We start from the raw sequence: 22532 nt of genomic DNA, 5'->3' as shown, positions 1-22532 counted from the left end.
CTTTAAAATTCCTCTCAAATTTCACCTCTGCTTAGGAACTCCCCTGACTTTTCCAAGAGGATTTCAATGCTTGCTCCTTAGGTTCTTACAGTATGTTATCTGTACCTCCACAAATGCACTTAATGTAATTTTGTTTTTTTCTGAATCTGTCTCTCCCACTGGAATGGGAACAGATGGAGAATCGGACTATATTCTAGTCATCTTGGTAGACAGTCAGCCCTCTGTATCTGTGGGTTCTGCATCCACATATGCATATTCAACCAGCCCTGAGTGAAAAATATTAGGAAAAAAATAATTCCAGAAAGTTCCAAAAAGCAAAACTTGAATTTGCCATGCATTGGCTACTATTTACATAAATTTACATTGTATTAGGTATTATAAGTAATCTAGAAATGATTTAAATTTTATGAGAGGATGTGCCTAGGCTATGTGCAAATACTACACCATTTTATATAAGGTAGTTGAGCATCTGTAGAGTTTGGTTTTGGGTGGGTGGGTGGGTGAGGGGTCCTGGATCCAATCCCCTCTCGATACTGAGGGCTGACTATACTTAGGATTTCGAGTAGTGCTTGAAACATAGTGGGCACTTAACAGATGCTTGTTGAATGAATAACTAAAAATGAATGAAGATGAGAATATTTAGAGCCAAGATTGCAAATTTCCCAATATAGCTGAATCTGGTACCTTTCGGGTTTGACCAAATAACCAACAAATGAATCACATTCCTTCCTTCCAAACATGATGATGATCTTCTAATTATATCTCCCTTAACAATAAATATAATGGTTTACCTTTGTTTCATGTGTTATAAACTTGACACTACATTAGATGCAATTACATGCATTCTCTAGTCTTCACATCAACCCTTCTAAAGTGGGTATTATTAAAACCCATTTCATGGTGAAAATCTGAAGCTCAGAATAGATAAATAACTTATCCAAAATAACATAACTTAAAAGTGGTAGAGTGAACCTCCAAGTATGCCCCAAATGGGCATATTATAACCCTACTGCACAGAAAAAAGCATCAAGGATTGCACAGATGTGAAGATTTCTCAACCTACAATAATAACACAAAACCACTAGCAAGCCTGGATAACCAAATCCAGATAATCTATCCCCAGATAACACAGATAATCAAAGGTCTGTTCCTACATCCAGTATGGAGGTATATGAAGATCTTGAATCTAGAGAAAGGAAGATCCTGCCCTTTATGCCTGTATTTCTGAACTACACAAAAGAAGAAATGTTCCAGTAAACTCATTTTGAGAACATTCATTTATGCCAACTGCCTGGGCAAACACTTCTATTTCATTCAGGAATATTTGTTGTCAGTTCCCTCAAAAAGAACAAAAGTCTAAAACTTTTGGCTTTCTACTCACATTGTTTTTATCTCAGTAAGAAAAACAAAATAGCCTATATTTTGTCTAGGTTGGTCACTAGCTTGGCGATTCAGAACCATAACTTTGCAGTTACATTTCCATCATTTTTCTGTGTAAGATTCTTTCACTTTTTCTGATTCTTTTTCAGAACCATATTTACATACTTCTGTTTCTAATAAAATATTTTGTCACTCCTGTCAATTCTGAACGATCTATTAAACTTTGCTTTTTACCTATGTTTAATACTACAAAAGTAATTTATTTAACATTTATCCTTATTTTTCTTTGAAAAAGTAATGAAGAATAACTTATCTTTGTTTTTTTAATGTGTAGTCTTTTGTGAGTTGATGGGGAACATGATTACCAAATTAATTGACTGTTTAGTTTATTGAATGTTGGTGATTTATAAAATGTTGTATTTTTAATGCATAATTAAAAGATATACACAAGAAAGATATCCAGAGGCAAATTTCCTTAACTAAAACAGAAGAACTCTCTATAAGTTGGAGGGTATAAATCCAGCAAAAGGCAATGTGCACCAATGTGGCGATATTCATGCATGACATGCCTAATGAAATATGCTATTTCTAGTACAAATAATTGCCTTTGTTTTCATCATCTTTCCTGGTGTATCCTAGCAGTCTACAGAATAGTGTACGTTTTACCCTGATTTACAATCAGACAGTTCATAAAACTCTAATGGAAATGAAGATTTTTCTGTTTGAAGTGGTCAAATTTCCATTTTCAAACACATCACAGCTTATAACCACTGATGGCATTTGGGTTTGCTTTTGAGTTTTAGGATAATAGCAAATTATAGAGAAAATCTACCAATTCTTTGTGAGTTGAACTATGAGGGAAAAAAGGCCCATTATCTGCCTGAAAGAAAAGCAAATCTACATGGTGTTTTTAAATGAAAAATATATATTTGTTTGTAGCTGTATGTCATTTCCAAATTTAAGATCATTAGTCCTGCTTAAGAGACCAGGGAGTTTGTTCAAATAGATAAAAACCTTTCTTCTGTTATGTGTAAATCCATTTTAGGAATAAAGAGAGGATAAGGAAAGTAATATAAGAGAGTACTATTTTTCTTCCTATTTCAGTGGCCTGTGCTCCATAAAATCCAAGTGGTTATTTAGAACAATCCACTTTGATTGGAAATATGTTGTTGTATACCTTTGCCTTTCTAATATCAATATTTTTTCTTCTGTTACTTCCACTTACTTTCCTTTGTACCTAATTGAAACCCCCAAGGCCTCCCTCCTTCAACTCAAATCCCCTTCTCCAGTGAGTATTTCACCATCTGAGCCTGCTAACTACCTCAGTGATCTCATTCATTCAACAAATATTTCGCAAGAGCAGGTTTAGAGATCATCCTAACCTCCATCCAATTTAGAAAATTTTGCTATAAAATTCCTAACATATTAAATTTTTGATTAAATACTTGCAACTACTGGGATCTCATTACTTTGTAAGACACCAATTCCTAAAACATCTTCCCCATAGTTAAGCTAATATTTGCCTGCCTGTAGTCTTCACATATTGTTTTTTAGTTCTGTTCCTTAAGAATGCCAAAAAATTATCTAATTATTTTTTTTCAAATGATGGCCCTTCAAATATGTGAAGAACTTTGTGATGTTTCACTGTTGAATTTTCTCCAAGTAAAAATATGCCCAATTCCTTCCATCAGTCTCCAGTATGCATCAGTTCTAATTACTCCATAATCTTGTCTTCTTCTTCCACATACACTTCAGGTAATTGAATTTCCCTTTTGAAATATCACCCTAATAACAGTCCTATATCTTGATAGTGGTGTTTACATGATTTTATACAATTAATAAAGCATATCAAACCACACATAAAATGGCTGAATTCTATTGAATACAAACGACAGCTTAGTGAAAAGCAAAAAAACACTGAAGCAAAGCCATATATATATCACCTACACATTACCTCCGGCATTGCCTAATGAAAGCATAATACACTAAAGTTATCATCTCCTTGGTTCTAAACATTACTTTTCTACTTTAATTTTTCAACCATGGCAGTGCTGGCTTATGGTAAATATGCAAGGATCTTTTGCTGTTTGTTGGAAATTATACACAATTGAGTTTTGAAGTAAAATATAAACATAAACATATATTCCAGTTTTGTTTCTTCTTAACTTCTACTTATCTTCCATGTTGATTTATTCACTCTGAACGTATTCATTGAACCCATATTATATGCTATGCAAAGGTGAATAGGCGAGATAAGGACCATGCCCTCTTGTGGCTTACAGTCACTTGGGGGAAATAGATGTAAAACATAAACAAAAATAATTACCATTTGGGTCAGTGTAATGGAGGGTGCTGAGCCAGAGAATAAGAATAACAGGGAATAGGAGGTGAAAGGTAGAGAAACTCTCTTTAAACTGAGAGTTTAAGGAAGACAACATAAAGGAATTCACGTTTAATTTGAAACCTTAATGTTAAGTTGCAAGAGGCAACGAAGGGAAGATCTGAGAAAATCACACTGCAGACCAAGAAAACAGAGCTCAGAGTGTTTGAGATAAAGTCTGAAGGCCAGAGCTGTAAGGCTTAATATAAGAGGCACTAGCAAGAAATAAGGGAGGATAGTTAGGCAGGACCAGATCATGCAGGCTGTCATAAAGGATTTGGATTTTTTTTTTTTCTGCATAATATAGGAAGTCATTGTAAGACTTTAAATAGAAAAATGATATGGTCCAAATTATAAATTTTATAAAGATCACTTTGCCTGATGTGTGCACGATAGATTGGACACAGACAGATTGAATAGATAGAAAGAAAACCACATCAATAAAAATACTGAACAGAGTTAAGCTTGGACCACAATACTTGAGACCTCCTTTTGGATCATCATGTCTCCCTTAGTAACCACCCTTTGAATATGGTTGTTAAACTTGCGTTCTCCAAAGTGTGATGGACACACTTCTTGAGTGTACAAATGATCCTTTGAGAGAAGAGAAGAATGATGAGGAATTTCTATTTATGTTTATCTCATTTGTTACAAAATTCTGAGATATTTCATGCCTGTTTCATAATATATATTACAGTACTATTATCCATATGTATATTTTATATGTATGCTCATGTAGTAATGGAAGTGCTTAAATAAAAAGTTATATTGATATAAATGCACCATCGCAAAATATGGAGGCCAAAGTTTCAACAGCTGATATTACAATTTAATTATCTTCCAGCATGTAAGTCTCTATTTTGTCCATGTCATTCATATTTGCTTGAGCATCACTCATTCAAATAATGTAGGTACATGTGGATTTAGATAATGTCATACATTTCTGCTAATAATAGTAATACTAGGTTATGCTTTCTGTTTTTTATTAGCTCTTTAAGATAAGAAAGAAATGATAATAGAAGTCTAAGCATTCCCCAAAAGTGAATGGTCATATAATCCTCCCTAAAATTAGAGAGAGAGAGGGAGAGAGAAAACCATTGGACCACTGAAGAATTTTAAACATTAGACAAAATTAAAAACACAATACCATATACAAGTACTCCAAAAAAGTAAACTACTTTACTTTTACTTTTTGTGAGGTTTAGGTATAAACCTAACAAAATATGTACAAGGGCTATGTTACAAATAACATAATGTTGATGAAAGAAGGATCTAAGTAAATGGAGAGACATGCCATGTTCATATAGATGGGAACATTCAACATAGTAAAGATGTCGGCTCTCCCTAAATTGATCTGTGGCTTAATGGAGATCTTATTAAAATCTCAGGAAGGATTTCTGCAGACATAGACAAGCTTATTCTAAGATTTCTATGAAAAAGCACAGGCCCTAGAATAATGAAAACACTCTTGAGCAAGAAGAGAAAGTGGGAGGAAACACTCTCCTAGATATTAAGGCCTACTAGATAGTGCCAATAATCAAAATCCTATGTGATATTGACAGAAGGATAGACATATAAATCAATGGAACAAATTAGAAAGCCCAGACAGAGTCACACAAACATGCCAATCTGAATTTTACAAAGGTGCAAAAACAATCCAATGGAGTAGAGTTAGCCTTTTCAACAAATGGAGCTGGAACAATTGGGTATCCATAGTCAAAAAATGAAGTTCAGCTTAAATCTCACACCTTATACAAAATTTAACTCATAATAGGTCATTAATTTAAAACATTTAGAAAAAGTTAAGAAAAAAAACTTTAAAAAAAATAATTGAAAGGCTTCAGGATTTAGACTAGGCAAAGAGTTCTTATAATTGACACTAAAGCACTATTCTTAAGAAGAAAATTGACAAATTGAATATCCTTGAAATTTAAAACTTTGCTCTATAAAAGCCCACATGAAGAGGATGAAAAGACAGACTACAAAATGAGAGAAAATATTTGCAAACCACATACCTGACAAAAGACTGGCATCTAGCATATACCAAAAAAAAAAAAAAAAAAAAAATCTCAAAAGTCAAGAATTTTAAAAAATCAATTAGAAAATGGGCAAAATACATGATCATATATTTCACTAAAAGGATAGACAGATGGCAAATAAGCACATGAAAAGATATTCAACACCATTAAACATCAGGGAAATGTAAATTAAAACCACAATGAGATACTACTAGACACTTAGAATGTCTAGGGGAAAAAACTAATGACAACACCAAATGCTGGTGAGAATTTGGAGAAGCTGGACCACTCATACATTGGTGACAAGAATGCAAAATGGTACAGCCGTTCTCAAAACATTTTGGAAGTTTCTTATAAAACTAAACATGCAACTAACTATCATATAACTCAGCAATTGAACTCTTGGGTATTTAGCTCAAAGAAATGAAAACTTAGGCTCACACAAAAATCTGTACACAAATATTTATAACAGTTTATTTGTAAAAGTCAAAAAAAATGGAAAAACTCGTACATCCTTTAATGGGTAAATGGTTAAACAAACTATGATACATCCGTACCATGGAATACTACTTAGCAACAAAAAGGAACAAACTACTGATACACACAACTTGAATGAATTTCCAGGAATTAACGCTAAGCGAAAAAAAGCTGATCCCCAAAAGGTTTCATACTGCATAATCTCATTTATATAAAATGTTTGAAATGACAAAATTATACAAAGGGGCAGGGTGTGGCAGAGGGGCTATGTGAGGCTATAAAAAGCAATGGTAGGGATACTTTTGATGGTGGAACTATTCTGTATTTTGACTGCATTAATTTTGATATCCTGGTTATGACATGATGCTACTATGGTTTTGTAAGAGGTTACCATTGGGGAAAACTAGTAAAGCGTACATGGGATCTCTCTATTATTTCTTACAACCACATGCAAATCTACAATTTTCTCAAAATAAAATGTCTAATAAAATATATGACATAAATGTAGTATAAAATTAACATATAATTAATGTTGTCTTTAAAAATGTAACCGTCACCCTAATCTTTAGGACACATTATGTGGTAATTTCTGAACAGAAACTTGCCAATCAAAATGAAATGTCCACACAAACTACTGGGTGTAAGATAGGCTTAAGGATGTAAGGTATTGTACAACACAGGCAATAGAGCCAGTATCTTGTAATAACTGTAAATGGAAAAAAATCTTAAAAAATTGTATTAAAAACTTTTAAAAATTAAAAAAAAACAAAATGGAGTGTTCAAATTTATGTATGTGTGTATATATATATGTCTATCTATCTATCTATCTACCAGGCATCCGTAAAGCCCATCCTCTTGCCTTCCATAAGATGTATTTAAGATTATTTGCCCATGTAGGAAATATGACAGAAATGAAAATATTCTCTTCATAAGTTTATCAAAATTTTTTCCAATAGTTTTACCATCAAGAAAGGGTATGATGCTGATTCTATTCACTCTAAATTAAAGCTTATTAAAATCCAAAATTACAAACTAATATTTAAAATTAGCAAACTACTCATAGTTAACATAATTTTGATACTTCATTATAGAGTTGATATAAGTAGCACTTTTGCCTATGCGTATTTCTCCTACATGGAATTTTAGAATTGATAGAATATCCCTGCCCATCTTGTATACTATGAGTAATTCATAAAGGGTTGGTAATCTCAATAAATTCAGAAGTAGAAGTAGAAATGAGGTGGGCAAGTAGAGGACTTAGAAATTGGTAATGTTTATACTTCAAGCCATGTATAGAAATGACTTCAGAATTGTTGTTTAACACTGTAACTACAATGGCATAAATAATTTACATGAGTGAAAATGACTGGAAAGAAATTCTTACCATGAGATTAGTGGTTATGTTAGGATGAGGATGAGGATGGCATATACATACATGGCACTCCTTTCTGCATCACGGCAGACATTATAAATCAATTACAGGTACTGCGGCCAGATGTGGCCAAAGAGTCTTTCTCAATTTGCTGCCTTGGAGTCACGACAAATCTGCCAAATTTAGCAGTCATGTTAAAATATTTTTCCATCCCCGTGTGAGAAATTTCATTATGAATTATTTTGTCTATTTTTCAAATTTTCTATACTCTATTATATTTTTATAAATAAAATGATTACATATGAAATAATTTAAAGTTTTAAGCCAGCATCTGAACTATCCAAAGGAAATAAATTCCTTAGGCCAAGAAAACTTGCTTACTGGGAAATTTGTATTATCAAAATTAAGAGAATTAAACGCTTAAGTTTTCCAAGAAAGAATCATTCCAAAGATGAGGAAGGAGCCTGAACTGTTCTATAAACTAAAAACATTGCACTCATACATTTACAGACTGAGAGGACAAGGGAGCTCAAGTGGTTTCTAAGTGTAAATTTTTACTCTACTAAAAGTAAATATCATTCCAGTCTGTCCAAATGAGATTAAAAATTCAATTTAGCTATGACCTGCTATGTTCCAGAAGCTGTGCTATGGTCTAGAGACCCAAAGGATGAACAAGCTGTACACACAGTCCTTCCTTCATGTGGTTCACAGTTGATCAAGGGAAAAAGGTTTATGAATAATTCCTTGTGGTGTCAAGTGGCAATGTCCTAATAAAGAAATCTACAGAGGGCCATGGGAACACAAAAGATGGACAGTTAATTCTGACTGGAGACATCAAGGAAAGCCATATGAAAAAAAGGTAACGTTGAATTAGCTAGTTCTTAAAAAAATAAAATGAAGTTCTCCAAGTATACAAATAAGGGTATGCTAAGGAGAAATACCATAAATGTAAAAGCATCACGGGTTGAATTTTCTACTCCTCTGCTTCTCCTCCCAGCCCCTACTTTTTGAACCTCACAGAATGAAACTCAGCAACCTTGGAGGCTGGATGGAGAAATAGCCGACTGTGATGTGCTTTCACCACACGTGCCAGCCTTTGTCAGTGTGATGAAGTAGATGTTGGGAAAAGATTTCAGGTTAAATTAGGTTAGAGTTTTTATTATTTTTTGGAACTGGATCTTTTCAATTAGTGAAACTGAATGTTGAGCTTGAAACAAAAGATCACTTTTTTAACACAAATATGAGCAGAAAGCCATGGGCCTACTGGAACTTTCACCAAGGAGCAAGGTAAGAATTATCCTCCAAAGGACTTCAAGGGGCAGTGGGACAGCTAAATAGAGTTTATGCTATGATTATTTTCATTGCATTTTATTTGTTCAATATTCTAATGGCCCAATTATTTCCTGGCAAGGCCACATAGAATAATGTACAAAGCTAGTTTCTCCAAAAACTAACCATCAAATGAGCTCATAGCTGTTGAACAGTTGCTAGGAGTCAATCACGTATCTAAATGCTTTAATTATTTGATCTCATTTTTTCCTCATCAAGCCCAAGAACATACAGGGGGTAAGTAAACAGCAGGTCCTGAATCTTAACCCAAATAGCCTGAATCAAGCACCCATACTTGAAATATGTAAACTACATTTACTTCTAAAACTCTAAAATTTCAAATTCAAAGTAAAGGATACATTTTAAATTCAAAGTAAAGGATACATTTCAAATCTGAGACACCTTATTTTAATGGTGTAATATTACTGGGCTGCCTATCTGACCATTGTATTTATTATCCTAACTAAAAATTAAAAATAAATATTGTCCATATACATGCATGTAGAAAAGCAATTCATTTCAATGAGACCACATAACAGACCCAAATAATCAAATAAACAACTAAAGAACAATAACAAAAGCCTTTTTGGTTGGGTTTTGTGGAAAAGAGTGTTAAGATCCTATATTCATCAACTTTTAGACTTGTGGACATAAACAGTGCCTGTTTTGATGGATACCAGAAAAGGCTTCAGGAATAAATAACAGATTTCTGGCCTTCAATTGCAATTCACTAACACCCGCTCTTCTAAGCCTTTAATGGTATGAAGGCTAGAATCATTTAATGATACCTGAAACAGTATCATTAGAGACCTGGAGACATGCGTGTCTCAACTCAAAGTTGGATGCATAGAAATCTGTTACTTATCTCCTTACTTATTTAGTCTGTCTGAAAACGGATAGTTAAATAAAATATTTAACAGCTAAATTCTTTTTTCCTATTAAAGATATTTAATGTGAAATCACAAACAGAAAAAAAAAGCAAAAAAAAAATTTGCTCAAAAGGTTATAGAAATTGATGCATATAAAAATGGCCATCTAAAAATGACACAACCTCAAAAAGTTTCTATTTTTTTTAACAAGTATGTTCCAAAAGAATATGGCCACATTTCAGAGAGACATTTCTTCTCCCAACACCATGACAAGTGTTGATATCACTACAAGGATTCTGAAAATGAATTCAAAGCAACATCAATTTTTTTTAAATGTTGGAGAAAGTAAAATGACTCTGGTATATATGTCTTGTAAAGACCTTAGTTTTTACAGACTTAACTGTGTTCTCTTAATACTCTTTCTCTTAAAAGAACTATTTGGACTGTTATATGGATCTTTCTCAAAAAACTTTTTTAAGCACTAACATTCACACACAGATGCACGCAGACACACATACACACACGTACACACACACAAACTTTCATAATTTTTAAAGTGAGCAAGTCATTTTATTCACAATCTCACGTCTTCTTTGCTTCACAGTATATTTCGATCCCTGCTAAACAATACAAAAACAACTGTTTGTAGCTAAAGCTCTTATAAGGAGAGTTAGAATTTTCCACAGGTACTCTCCAAGCACAGAGTGATTTTTCCAAATGGTCTGTAAATTCTCTGTAAATTAAGCACTGGCATTTTACTTCCCTTCTGCTAATCATGTCAAGCCACCTAATTCCTAACTGTAAAATCAAATGTCTTACTGACTTTCTCCTAGCTGAGTCTTCTCCAATAGCCTCACATATTAAGAATTCAATGGCTGTGCTTTAAATGAACCCGTTTCACTGGCAGGTGCCTGCTGGTTTTTAGGTTTTAAATGGTACCATTACTATCATTTATAAGGATAACATCACAATTAAGAATGTATGAATAATTTAAAATTCAGTAGCATTCAGTTTCACAGTCTGTCTGGCACGAAGGTTTAAAAGCGCAAGGTCTTTATTTTATTACAAAACACTGGCTGTCTGGGAAAGGGGAGATGAAAAGTTACTAATTTCAGGCTTTACTTCAAACCCTTTAATCTTGCAAATAAGTGCCTTCAGTGAGGACTTTGTTATTTTCTAAAGCCTAGCCAGAGTCGTGAATGTCCTTTGTCGTTTCCCAAAGTTCTTACCTTATCCTAGGTGAGCCGAATGAGACAAAAGGGAATCCACTGGAGGAAGTGATTATTTAATAGAGCTTTTCTATTTAAATCCTAACTTGTGCTGTTGGCAAATATTATGAAACACGATCATTTCATTGCCATAAATAATGTTTTATAATTAAAATTCCATTCTGTGGTTGGGAACTGTGTGATAAACTGTTTGCGAATTGGTAATTCTATTTATTAAAAACAGCGGCATTAATTTTGACACATTGAATTATAACACAGACAAACAGATCTTGCGTTTTAATTAAATGCTCTATTTGATGAGGTTTTTTTTTTTTTTTTTTTTTTGGTCTAAGATTTAATACCAGATCCTACAATTCGTACGGCATACAACAGGGGACGATCTTAGCACAGAACAGACTCTGGCAGAAAAGCTCTGTTAGGATTCAAAAGACACAGAGCAGAACTCTTGGACCTCTCCCTAAAACAGCCCCTCTTTGTGTCAGGCCTGGTACCCTTAGCTGGTTTGTTAAGGCCTCTCCAAGCCACCATTTTCTTCCAAAGTCTCCAGCAAGGCTTCCAGTCCCATAATGTATTACTTATTTTCTAATGATGAAGCAGGGCTGAATATTTTTTAATAAATAAATAAATAACCAAACTGCTTTGAGCTTTCTTTCACATTAAACTATATTTAATATTCATTTCACATTTTTTTCTATTAATTAAAAGTAAACCGTGTATTGTATGGTACATTATCCCTCTAACAGCCCCATGTGGAGATCATGAAGTGGAAGACTAATGGTGTAGACTTTAGCATTTAGTTTTAACCAGAATAATTTACATATCTGTGAGAAGAGTCCAAGGCATGTGTAAATAAGCAGAACTCTGAGATATCAAGACCCTTGCTCAGTTTACTATGGACTGCTGAGCTATGGGCTGTGTATTTATTCCATCAGTCAGGTAATTTAATGAGACTTACACAACATCTATTTCTGCAGAAGAGACAAAAGTTATTATTAAGGAGAGGCATGTGGCACTAAGAAAAATGTGTTTGCTTGTTTTATTTTATTCTATTACCCCAAGTAGCAAAGGTGATCCTATTCAATGTTCATTAAAGTTTACCTTTATAATTTATCAAAAGGGAACCACATCAACAGTTTTATGCTGAGATTTCAAAATTGGAAACATTAAAATTTGATCCAAAATGCCAGATATTTAGGGAGCTTTTTCATTAGAAAAATAACTACACAGCTTTAATCTATAGATTTTTATTAATGCACAACACTATTATGTGAACAGGAGAAAGTACATTAAAGAAAAGTCATCGACTCTGACAGGGCATTTTTAACTTCACATTACCAGACGTTGGGAACAGTTCTAAGAAAGGAAAAGTATTTCTTAAAGAATTGGTAAGTTTGAATAAATGATCACAAAAGCGTAATTTTTAAGGAATTTCTCTGGAAAGAGTTAGACTGTATTATGAATAGTGTTAGGCAGTTACTAGAAGACTAAGATTATTTTAAGAAAAAATGCTGTTTCTTTGATAAAAATGTAAAGGGAATGACATCAGGATTTAGTATTCAGACTTATTTAAGTAATATGCTCTTAACATATGCCTTGTATGAAAGTTTTCTCTGTTAGGAAATCATTGTACAGGGTACAAAATTCAGTGAGGACTATGGCTATACGATGCCAAACATCCTGAAGAAAAGTGAAAAACTCAATTACCAAGGATGTGTCCAAATATTCATAATTTTTGGCATTGATGTGGCCAAACAGAAAATGAAGAACAGAAGCAAGTTTCACCCTAATGATAATTCTTTTTTTAGTAAGATATTCAGATCATTGATGCCAAGGCAGCTTATATAATTTGAATTATCTAGATATTTATCCTAAAACTTCATCCCAAACTTCATACCAAAATTGAAATTAATATTAAAATATTTAGAATTAATTGAATTGATGCTGTTTCTTTAAAAAACATCGTAATCTTTTGTAACCTAAACCAACAGTACAGAGCACAAATGTTCAGACATAGACACTGCATTTTTACATGGCCTCTTGAGTGTTCACACTCCTACAAAGGCTGTCAGACCTGCTAAATGGCATAGCCAAATTTCTCTTGAATCTTTTTATAATACAATGATGCATAAGTGTAAGTCAACGTAGCATTTGACTCTTCAAATACCACACCAAAAAGTCCTTTAAATACACAACTCAACCCATAGGATGAATTTGAGCCAATTCCACAAAAATATCTAAAACTTTACATACCCTTTGCATATTATAACCTAATGTTAAACTTACATACAATTCTTCCTGCAGCAAAAACTCATTTTAAGATTATCTACCTTGATTTAGAATGGATCTACTTCATTCAAATCATGAACGCTACCCTGATTAAATGTAAATAAGTCTACAGAATGCATATTTTTATAAATGCTAATATTGTATTTTCTCTACTTTCATTCCAAAATAATTATTTTAAGGACTGTGGGAAATCATTTCTTTGCAAAACACATAAAATAAAAAATGAGTCTGACAACAGAAGACTGAAAGTTTCAGAAAATAAAGTTCTTCATTTTTATAAAGTTCTTGTCATACTACATTTTAATCTTTTATTTTTTCTTGTCATTGTCTCCAATATATTCTGAGTTACTAAGGCACAGACCACAGTTTAGCTGTCTTTCTCTCCTCAGCACCATTTATATTATCTTGTACACAAAACGTGCTTTTTAAAAATATCTGTATTGAAAGTTGAATGAGTAGAACTTTCGCAGGAATTCCTGGAAGAATTTCAAATAGTTTAGCTACAACTTGGATTTTGAGACTAATAAATAAAAGGCAAATTGCTTTGGATAGAAAAATGTATACATAAATCACTGAAAACATATTTTTTAAAGCAGAGAGGATCATTCTTTTTGAAAGATGATTCTTTTTTCCTTCAAATATTTGTGGTCATGATAGATAGGCCACACATTTTATAAATTAAAAAAGAAGGTATCAATTCTTATTTTGTTTTCAGTTTGTCTAACTGAGTCTGTCTGCTTTATGTTTTTAAGACATAATTTAGTATTTTAAAATATTGTACTTTCCTCATTATTCCAGAAAAGTGTGATAATATAGTAATATGTGTCAATTAAAAGACTGCTTGCTGCATCATTAGTTGACAGAGATTCAATGGAATTTCTCAGCAAAGTGAATCTTGATGCATTTGCCACCCTTTTATTGCAGAGTCTTTTCTATATTTGTCATTACACTTGTTTGGACAGAGATTAAAGTAGAGCTATTTTCTATTAAGTTGCTTAGCTAACCATCAGTGGTTCTGAATTTTCAGTGCCATTTTTAGGAAGACACATGCACACGTCCCTTTATTGGTTTTGATTTTTAAATTCTGGAATGGGTCCTGGGGATCTGTGTGTGGCATTCACTCAAATCACTGTGATTCTTTTTCATGTTTAAAAACCAGTGCTGACTTCCATGACGTCAAGCCTCCAGTGTCATATCAGATGTGAGCTTCCATATTTGTTTTCAACTTAGTAATATACAGTATACCAATGTTATATGATTAAACTCCACCTTTTAATGTGGAACAAAGATTATATTAATTTTCTGATCTTTAGGACAAAACTGTTACAGTAAAGCAATATATTTGAAAGTCCTGAATATTTACAAATTATTCAGTTGAAATGCTGTGATTTTTAAATGATCTTTCACTTTTATATTCTGCTTATTGATAAATATATTGAAAAAATACATTTAATTCCTCTTAAATCATAACAATGTTTAAAATGACCTCAAACATGGAAATATACTGATGATGATAAAATTATTGAAATTTAATGACAGAAAAAGCCCATTCCTATAACATGAAGAATTTTATAAAGGAGTCATATGATTGTTTGGATAATGCTAGCTTAAGGCAATAAGAACTGGAACGCCGTAACACGGAGTCTCCTTTCTTATGTACTAATAACAGCCTTCTGAGCACACATATTCACTTTCAGATTTTTAAGCAATTAGTTTGCAGATGTCACTAAATAAATGGCATTCATTCCTTAAGCAGGAACCATACCTGTTAACCATCTCAGCCTATTCTAGCTTTAAAGCTGGGCTTGATGTGCACAGCATGCTCAAAAACTGTACTCACAGTTCAAATGAGCTGGATTACAGACCATGACCACTGAGACCCTCACATGACAAAGCCTTTGTGTAATTAATATGCAGGGTAAAATGCTCCCTGGACTGCTGCTAAAGCGATTTAAATCATGCACATAAAAAATGTAATCACAAATTTAGCATGGTGGACAGAGTAGTCACACTGGGCTTGATTGCATAGAAGGTTCCAAGTGTGTTTTAAATGTCCTTTAAGATTGAGATTAGGACTTGTACTTACAAGATGCATATTAATCTAAAACTCAACATTTTTCAGTGTGGGATCACAGTAGGAGAACATTATGGGCAATAGAGGTTCATTCTAATCCCAGTAGGTAATTACACTTTGAAATAATATTCTTTAATTAAATCTTGTTTGCAGTTGATTGATTTAAACACTAAATCTAAAAACCTAAATTTGAGTTTTTATCAATTTTTGATGCTTATTGCACACAACTTGGGCTTTAATTGATGTTTCTGAAGTTTTAAAGCCCTTGTCCACCGTATCCTGGCTGAATTTAGTGTAATTATCAACATCGTTCTTTAATACTTTTGATGACTTTCTCTGGAAGCTCAGTAAGTTTGAGCACTTTTACAATTTTAATGTATACCTGAAAGGTATTTTATATGTCACAGTGCCAATATTTACATGGAAGATTCCTCTCTCACACCTCTAGTAGACACATACTCTAATCCCTTCTCTGAAATAGAGACATAGGGTGTTCTTCCCCAAATATTTACCATTTGCAATATTACAGCATAAAAACTAAGTTACAGCTCTATTAACGGATGAGGTACAAAGAAAAAAATGTACTAAATTCCAGAGTTATTTGCAGTTTTTCAAATTTTAAGTAATATGGCATTGAACAACAGCAACAACAGAAAGAAACTCCTTTCACCTGTGAACAAAGTGAAACTAACAATACATACAGCATCTTTTACTTTTATAGCTTCTTTCTGGCCATTTGGCAAAGCTACCAAAACATGATCAAAAAAATTACTGTGGGCATTTTAAGATGAATTCCTTTTATATTCAGTAATCCATATGCCACCAAATCTGTGTAATAACCCTTAAAAGCAATATGTTTTACCGTACCATTGTGAAGGAAAGACGGTTCTGGCAGATAACGTTAATATCTAATTGAATTTTAGCCTTGTAGATTCTGGAACTCTTACAGTTCCTCACTCTTCTGACATAAGTGCTTTTTCTGAAGGAAAGTTGTGAAAAATGTCATATCTTATGCCTCACAGAAAGGAACTTTGAAATATGTCCTAATTTGTCACATGATATTATCTGTCAGCGATGATCAAGAATCTTCATAATTTGTTGCAAATTTGCAAATTACAAGAGACCATTTTAATAGGCATCCGTATAACCAACTAGTTGTACACTTTACAGATTTATTTCCAGAAACACAAAATTAGGTCTGGTAGCCTATGCACTGTGATTTAAAGATGCTGTTCACCACTGTTTATATTTAAATTCATACAAACAAGGATTGGCTTGGTATCAGCTTCAGTGGTGCCATATAGCAGCATCTTGTAGATGTAGGCCAGTAAATTACATTCATGATGCCATATTTAATAACTGAAAATTCACATTTTACAACAATTGCATTTGTCACTGCTGAAAAACAAACTAGTGTGTGGAATGTTTTATTACAATGACTACATTCTTGTGAGAAATGATTAAGTCACTATAAGAGAAAAGTAAGGCCAAAAGACCTCATTCACCATAACGCAAATATTAATCACACATAAATAATACAGGTGTCTTGCAGTAAGCCACATTCCCCTAAAATATAGATTACACATCCTAGGGGCAAATAGTAGCACAACAGTCTTGAAATAAATCCCTCAAGCCATGGTGGCCAAAAGGAAATCATTTATGTTTTGACAGTTTAATATACTTTTTGGTTATGCATAACAGATGAAAATATTCACACCAATATAAGAGAGTGAAAGAAAAATTAAATCTGACTAATCGACCTGTTCAAGGTATGATTTTTAATTTCAAGGAATTTTTTTATAACTACTCCAAATAATAAATATGCTTCCTACAATTCAACCGTATCCATTCATTTTTAATTATTTCACAGCAGCTAAAAAATAAACCAGTCTCTCAACTCAAAGAGAACTTTTCCTGGTGTGCACACATACCGCATCTGGAGAAAAGCAGGGCTGACTGCCAACCCAGAACACTGCGAAGTGAGATGAACGTCACCAGGAGGGATGCACAGGAAGTGGAACTGGCAATGCCTCTGGGGAGAGAATCAGGCCTAGAGGAGGTTACGGGGCAGAAAGACCTATATCTGCTATGACTTTCACTTTTGTACTCACTGAATTTTTTGACATATGTAGGCTGCCTCTTCAAAAACAATCTTAAAAAGGTGTAAGTCAACAAAATAGAAATCCTTGTCTTAGAAATATAGTTCATTCCTGCTTTTCAACAAGCATTTATTAAACACTTGCTGAACATGAAACATTGGATTAGGAACTAAGGAAGGAGTTAAAAATTGGCAATCAGCCAGCCCCTTAGCCTTAAAGTGTTTAAAATTCACTGAGAAATGTATCTGATAAATCGAGTATCAGGACAGACCATATGCAATCAAACAGACATCATATGGTTCATACTAAAGCATTTCAGGAAAAAACTCAATAGGTTTAGGATAATCAGGGAGGCGGGGATACAGGGAGAAGGTGGGGATGAGTAGTTAGCCTTTGTTAGGAATATAGACACTCCAATAATATGAGTCCTAAAATTGAACTATAGAATTCTGAGATTGGCAAATGAATGAAGACATTATTTGTAACATCTATTTTAAGGAATTAAGAAAATCTATGTCAAGGTTTCAGAGGTTTTAGGTAGAACACATTTACAAATATGGCACATCTCTACCAAAAAAAAAGCTGATTTACCCATGATCACTAAATAAGATACGGCGATGTGCTACACAATTATCACTATTCACATGAATGGTATCTTTGGAAACTAACATGTCAAAAGACTCCAACATCCTTGTAAGAGATGGTCGAGTAAAAGTAGGTTCTAATCTTTCCTAGTTGATTTTCTTTTAACTCTTTTTTCTTTTGTTTTGTGTTGACTGGTTAAGAGTTCTCTTTTTCAAATAAAGTCATTCACTTTTGCTAATATCTACAACACACGTTCCTTATCGCTCCCCCAGCAAAATGTCCAATCAGTCAGCATCACAGGCTCTACTGTCCTAACTGTTACTGGGAATAAAGTGCCCTGCTGCCTGTCAATGGTGAACCACTACACTTATGTCCTGGATCCTTCCTTCTCGCCATCCATTACACTGATGAGAACTTTTATCCTCTATGGCTCTTATAGTATCAGTTTCTCCCTACAATGTCATTTCTATCAGCATGCAAAGATGACCTAGAAGGTCCTGTTTTTAAAAAAGAAGAGAAAGGAAGGAAGGGAGGGAGGAAGGAAAAAAGGAAGAAAAACAACTCTGCTTCTAGCCTACTTCCTTTTACACTGTCTCCTTCACACCAACATTTCTTGAAATGATGCTTTATATTCACCTTCTTCACACAGTTTCCTCAACCTAATCCAATCACACTACCATTCTCACAGCATCACAAACACTGCTCTTAAGGTCACCATGTTTTTAAATCCAATGATCCAGTCTCTATCTATGCATATCTAATTTAAACCTTCACCAGCATTTGACACAGTTGGCCACTCCACTTTTCTGAAAATATTTTATTTTGGTCTCAGTCTTCCCACATTCTTAATTTTCTTTCTGCTCCACTGATGGTCATTTCACCATATCATTTTCTAGATTTTTCTATTCGGCTCAAACTCTAAATTTTGAAGCCCTGCAGAACACTGTCTTATATACCCTTCTCTTTCCTATCTACACCTTCCACCTTGGTGACCTCATCCAGTCCTATAGTTCTAAATTCTAATTTTAAGGCTCAATTTATATCTTTATAAAACTCAAAACTCACATCCAACTGCTTAATTCATTCTGCTCCTTGAACAGTAAAACAAAACTAAACTGTAAAACACAATTTTTAAGTTTTCTTGCCAAAATTGTTTCTTTATGAGTTTTTCTCACTCATTCAAGAAGACCACCATCCACCCAGCTTTTCAAACCAAAAATGTAGGGTCACGTCCCTCTCTTGTTGAAGAGCTTCCAGTAAATTCCCATCATGCTAAGAATGGAACCTTTATTTGTTTCCAGTGTTCCACACAATCTGGCCCTATGCACTTACTTCTCTGACATCTTCTGTGTTCTCCTCCTTCTTCACCATGCTCCAGCCACATCAACCATTTTCATTTTTCTGAACATTATATTTTAAATTAAATGCTGGACTAGCTAATCTAATGTATCTAGTAACACCAATGTTCTCTATCCCGTCATTCTTTTATAATTCTCTACATTGAAATTATCACCATCCGATATTTATCTTATTGGTTTGTTTCTTTTATATCACACTAGAATATTACCTCGAAGAGAGCAGAAACCTCACCTATCTATTCTCCACTATTTTCAGAGTCTAGAACATAGGAGGTAGTAGATACGCCCTTCCTTCTTGATACATATAGATATTCCAACAACTTTCATAGGATTGTGGTGAAAATTCAAGGATAACACATTTGAATAATGTGTTACCCAATATATGTTAACTATTGTTGTATTAAATTATTTTTTCACTGGTATCATCATTTGTATTAATAGTCATACAAGTAGTTATAGGTACAAATGGTATATACAATGTGTATATCTGTTAGGAAAATTGTAGCTTCCTACTAAAGTGTTCATGTAACAAGAGCATATGTTGAGCCTTATTCCTCGTGTGTGATACTGGCCTTCACCAACTACCAGCAAAGATTTGGATGCTGGAAAGAAGGGCATTTGTTTACTTTACACAGAAATAAGCAAAGTAGCACTAACAGCCACCTGGGATTTGGTCCTAAATGAAATGAAGGCCGGCCATGTGAAGCTGGGGTCCCACCTAGTTCTTTTGTGAACCTGAACTATAATCAAATGTCCCTCTCTATCCCTGTTTTCATCTGAGGCTTGCTGATGCTTCCAACTCGGGTATCTCCTCAACCTTTCCCTGAGAAAACATCCTCAATAGTTCGCAGGAGGACTTTTACCATAATCGATGAAAAAGACATTAGAAAATGAAAGTAGTTCTCTCCACAAAACACATAATAAAGATATTTGAGGAAAGAGGGTAATTATCTTTAGAGATTTTTTCAACTCCCAAAGAAAATATGTTACCTTGTTCCAGATACACAAATTAAAATGAAATCTTAGGTAAGACTAAAAAAAAAAGTATTCTAACACTATACTGAAGGGTTTTTAAAGAGTATTTTTTCAGTTTCCTTGGACTCCATGACTTTTGTAGGCCTCATTCACTTTTGCTTTTGTGAGACTCCTTCCTCCGTAAGAATTTTCAAAAATTGTATTTACTAACTACACTCATTGACATAAGAATATATTATTATTATATGTTAAAAAACATTTTTCATGATCTAAAAGTTTAGCATTTGAATTCAGATTTTTAAAGAAATTAAAATGTCTTCATGGGCCTCGAAAATTATGGTAGGCCTAGGCTGCTATGCCCACTGGGCTTAATGGATAAGTTGGCCCTGCTCAAATGAAAGAGAAATAATTTGAACATAAGTTGTCTATCAAAGGACTAAATAATTCTTCAAACAAAACAGTGCATTCACATATCACAGTTTTTGTTATCTCACATTACTAAATGATTATTCAACATACATTTCGAGCACTTAGACACATATGACAATAAACTCAAGGCCTATTTTTTGCTCTGGTTATAAAGGGAATTAAATTAAATATATTTCTGTAACCAAATGAAAGTAAATTTTTTAAATCATCAAAAATATTGCTATTTAATATTCTTGAATATATGGATTCACAAGAGCACACTCTCACTTTTTTTGAATAAGAGCTTTGAAGACTAAAATGATGTATATCAGAAAAAAAGTTATACTTGAGCCCATTAAAGACTTTGAATATGAAATTAAAAGCCAAAGATTTTATTATAATGACTCACTATTTTTCACTTTTCCCTTCTCTTCCTGATAATATTCAGACAAGTTTTTATATGCTCTATCTTACCCCCTTTCTCCATCTTCATCCTAGGTAGGATGACTATACATTCCAATGTGCTTGGGAGATTTCCTGTTTATGCCTTTTGCCCTAACGCCTTCCTTCCACTCATAAGTGATCTAGGTTGGACAATAAATTGTAGCCATCTTATCTACAGTGACTCTGGAGTTTATTGTTCATTCAATTCCATTTATATTCTAGCCAACAAATTAAACTATTTAAATACAGATAAAGATAAGGAAGATATTTCTATCACATTCAATCTCTCCAAGTATAGGTCTAGCTCTGTAAATTTCAAGTGCAGAAATTATCATTAGCATTCCATTGCCATATAATAGAGTTCAATGTAAGATTCCCCATAATCTTATCTCAACCTAGAAATATGATATTGTCTCTCTTATCTAATCTATTCACTGTTCTCCACTTGGCTTTTCATCATACTCTCATTCTTCCCATTCCTAGCTGCTTTAGATAAAATACTGTACACATCCCAGACACACCCCTGAGAGCCAAATCTCAAGAGCTGGCCTATCATGTCAGCATCCTAAGTAGATCTATTTCTCTGCCTCCCTCTCTCCCTGCTATGAAGAGATGCCACCAGTTAATGCCATATGGCTTCATTTTGTTCTCAACATTAATAACTTGCCTGGTAGGTAGACAGCACAGATGTCCATCTACATAGTTATTTCAGAAATTTATTTGAGTCTAAAATGTGTCTTCTTCTACCCCCTGAAATATTATTAGAGCTTCATCGAAAATCTTCCTTTATTATCATTCAAATGTCCCTAGGAAAGGCAATTTCTAAAGTTTTTGTCAATACTCCATACTCTAATATAAGTTAAAATTTCCAAAATAGAGTTTAATAGAGAGGATGGGGAGAAAATGGAGGATCTGGGGTAAAATGGAGGCAAAATGTGCCTTGCCAAAAGAAAATCATTATGACTCCTAGTCCAGCTAACTCTGCAGCCCATCAAATTCTCTTCCTGCTAGAATCAGCTTTGAAACCAATTTTAAAATATCAATTTTTATGGAGGCTTTATAGTGTTAAAAATAAAATATGCTTTAGAATCTGTGAGACTTGGGTACAAATACTGATTCTGCCATTTACTTACCCTGAAATTTCATGTAACTTAAGAAATTTCTCTAAGCCTTAATTATTTAATCTATAAAAGAGGTGATGATTCTTTACTAAAAATGCTGTAAAGATTTGGGGAAAATTACATCACTA

General features: G+C 33.5%; 1 long non-coding RNA gene across 3 annotated transcripts in view; it reads right to left on the bottom strand.

Annotated features, from left to right (window-relative positions):
- Positions 1-512: 512 nt before the first annotated feature.
- The window catches only part of LOC309630470, a 290298-nt gene continuing 268278 nt past the window's right edge, over positions 513-22532 (bottom strand). For all 3 annotated transcript variants that reach the window (XR_014245684.1, XR_014245685.1, XR_014245686.1), the window contains one exon: positions 513-22532. This exon is cut by the window's right edge. This is a non-coding gene — a long non-coding RNA (uncharacterized lncRNA).

This window comes from Balaenoptera borealis (genome assembly GCF_965194805.1).
Source record: "Balaenoptera borealis genome assembly, chromosome: 6".
NCBI classification, from domain to species: Eukaryota; Metazoa; Chordata; class Mammalia; order Artiodactyla; family Balaenopteridae; genus Balaenoptera; species Balaenoptera borealis.
The sequence above is the reverse complement of the archived record's forward strand: the minus strand, read 5'-3'. Positions and strand labels throughout refer to the sequence as shown.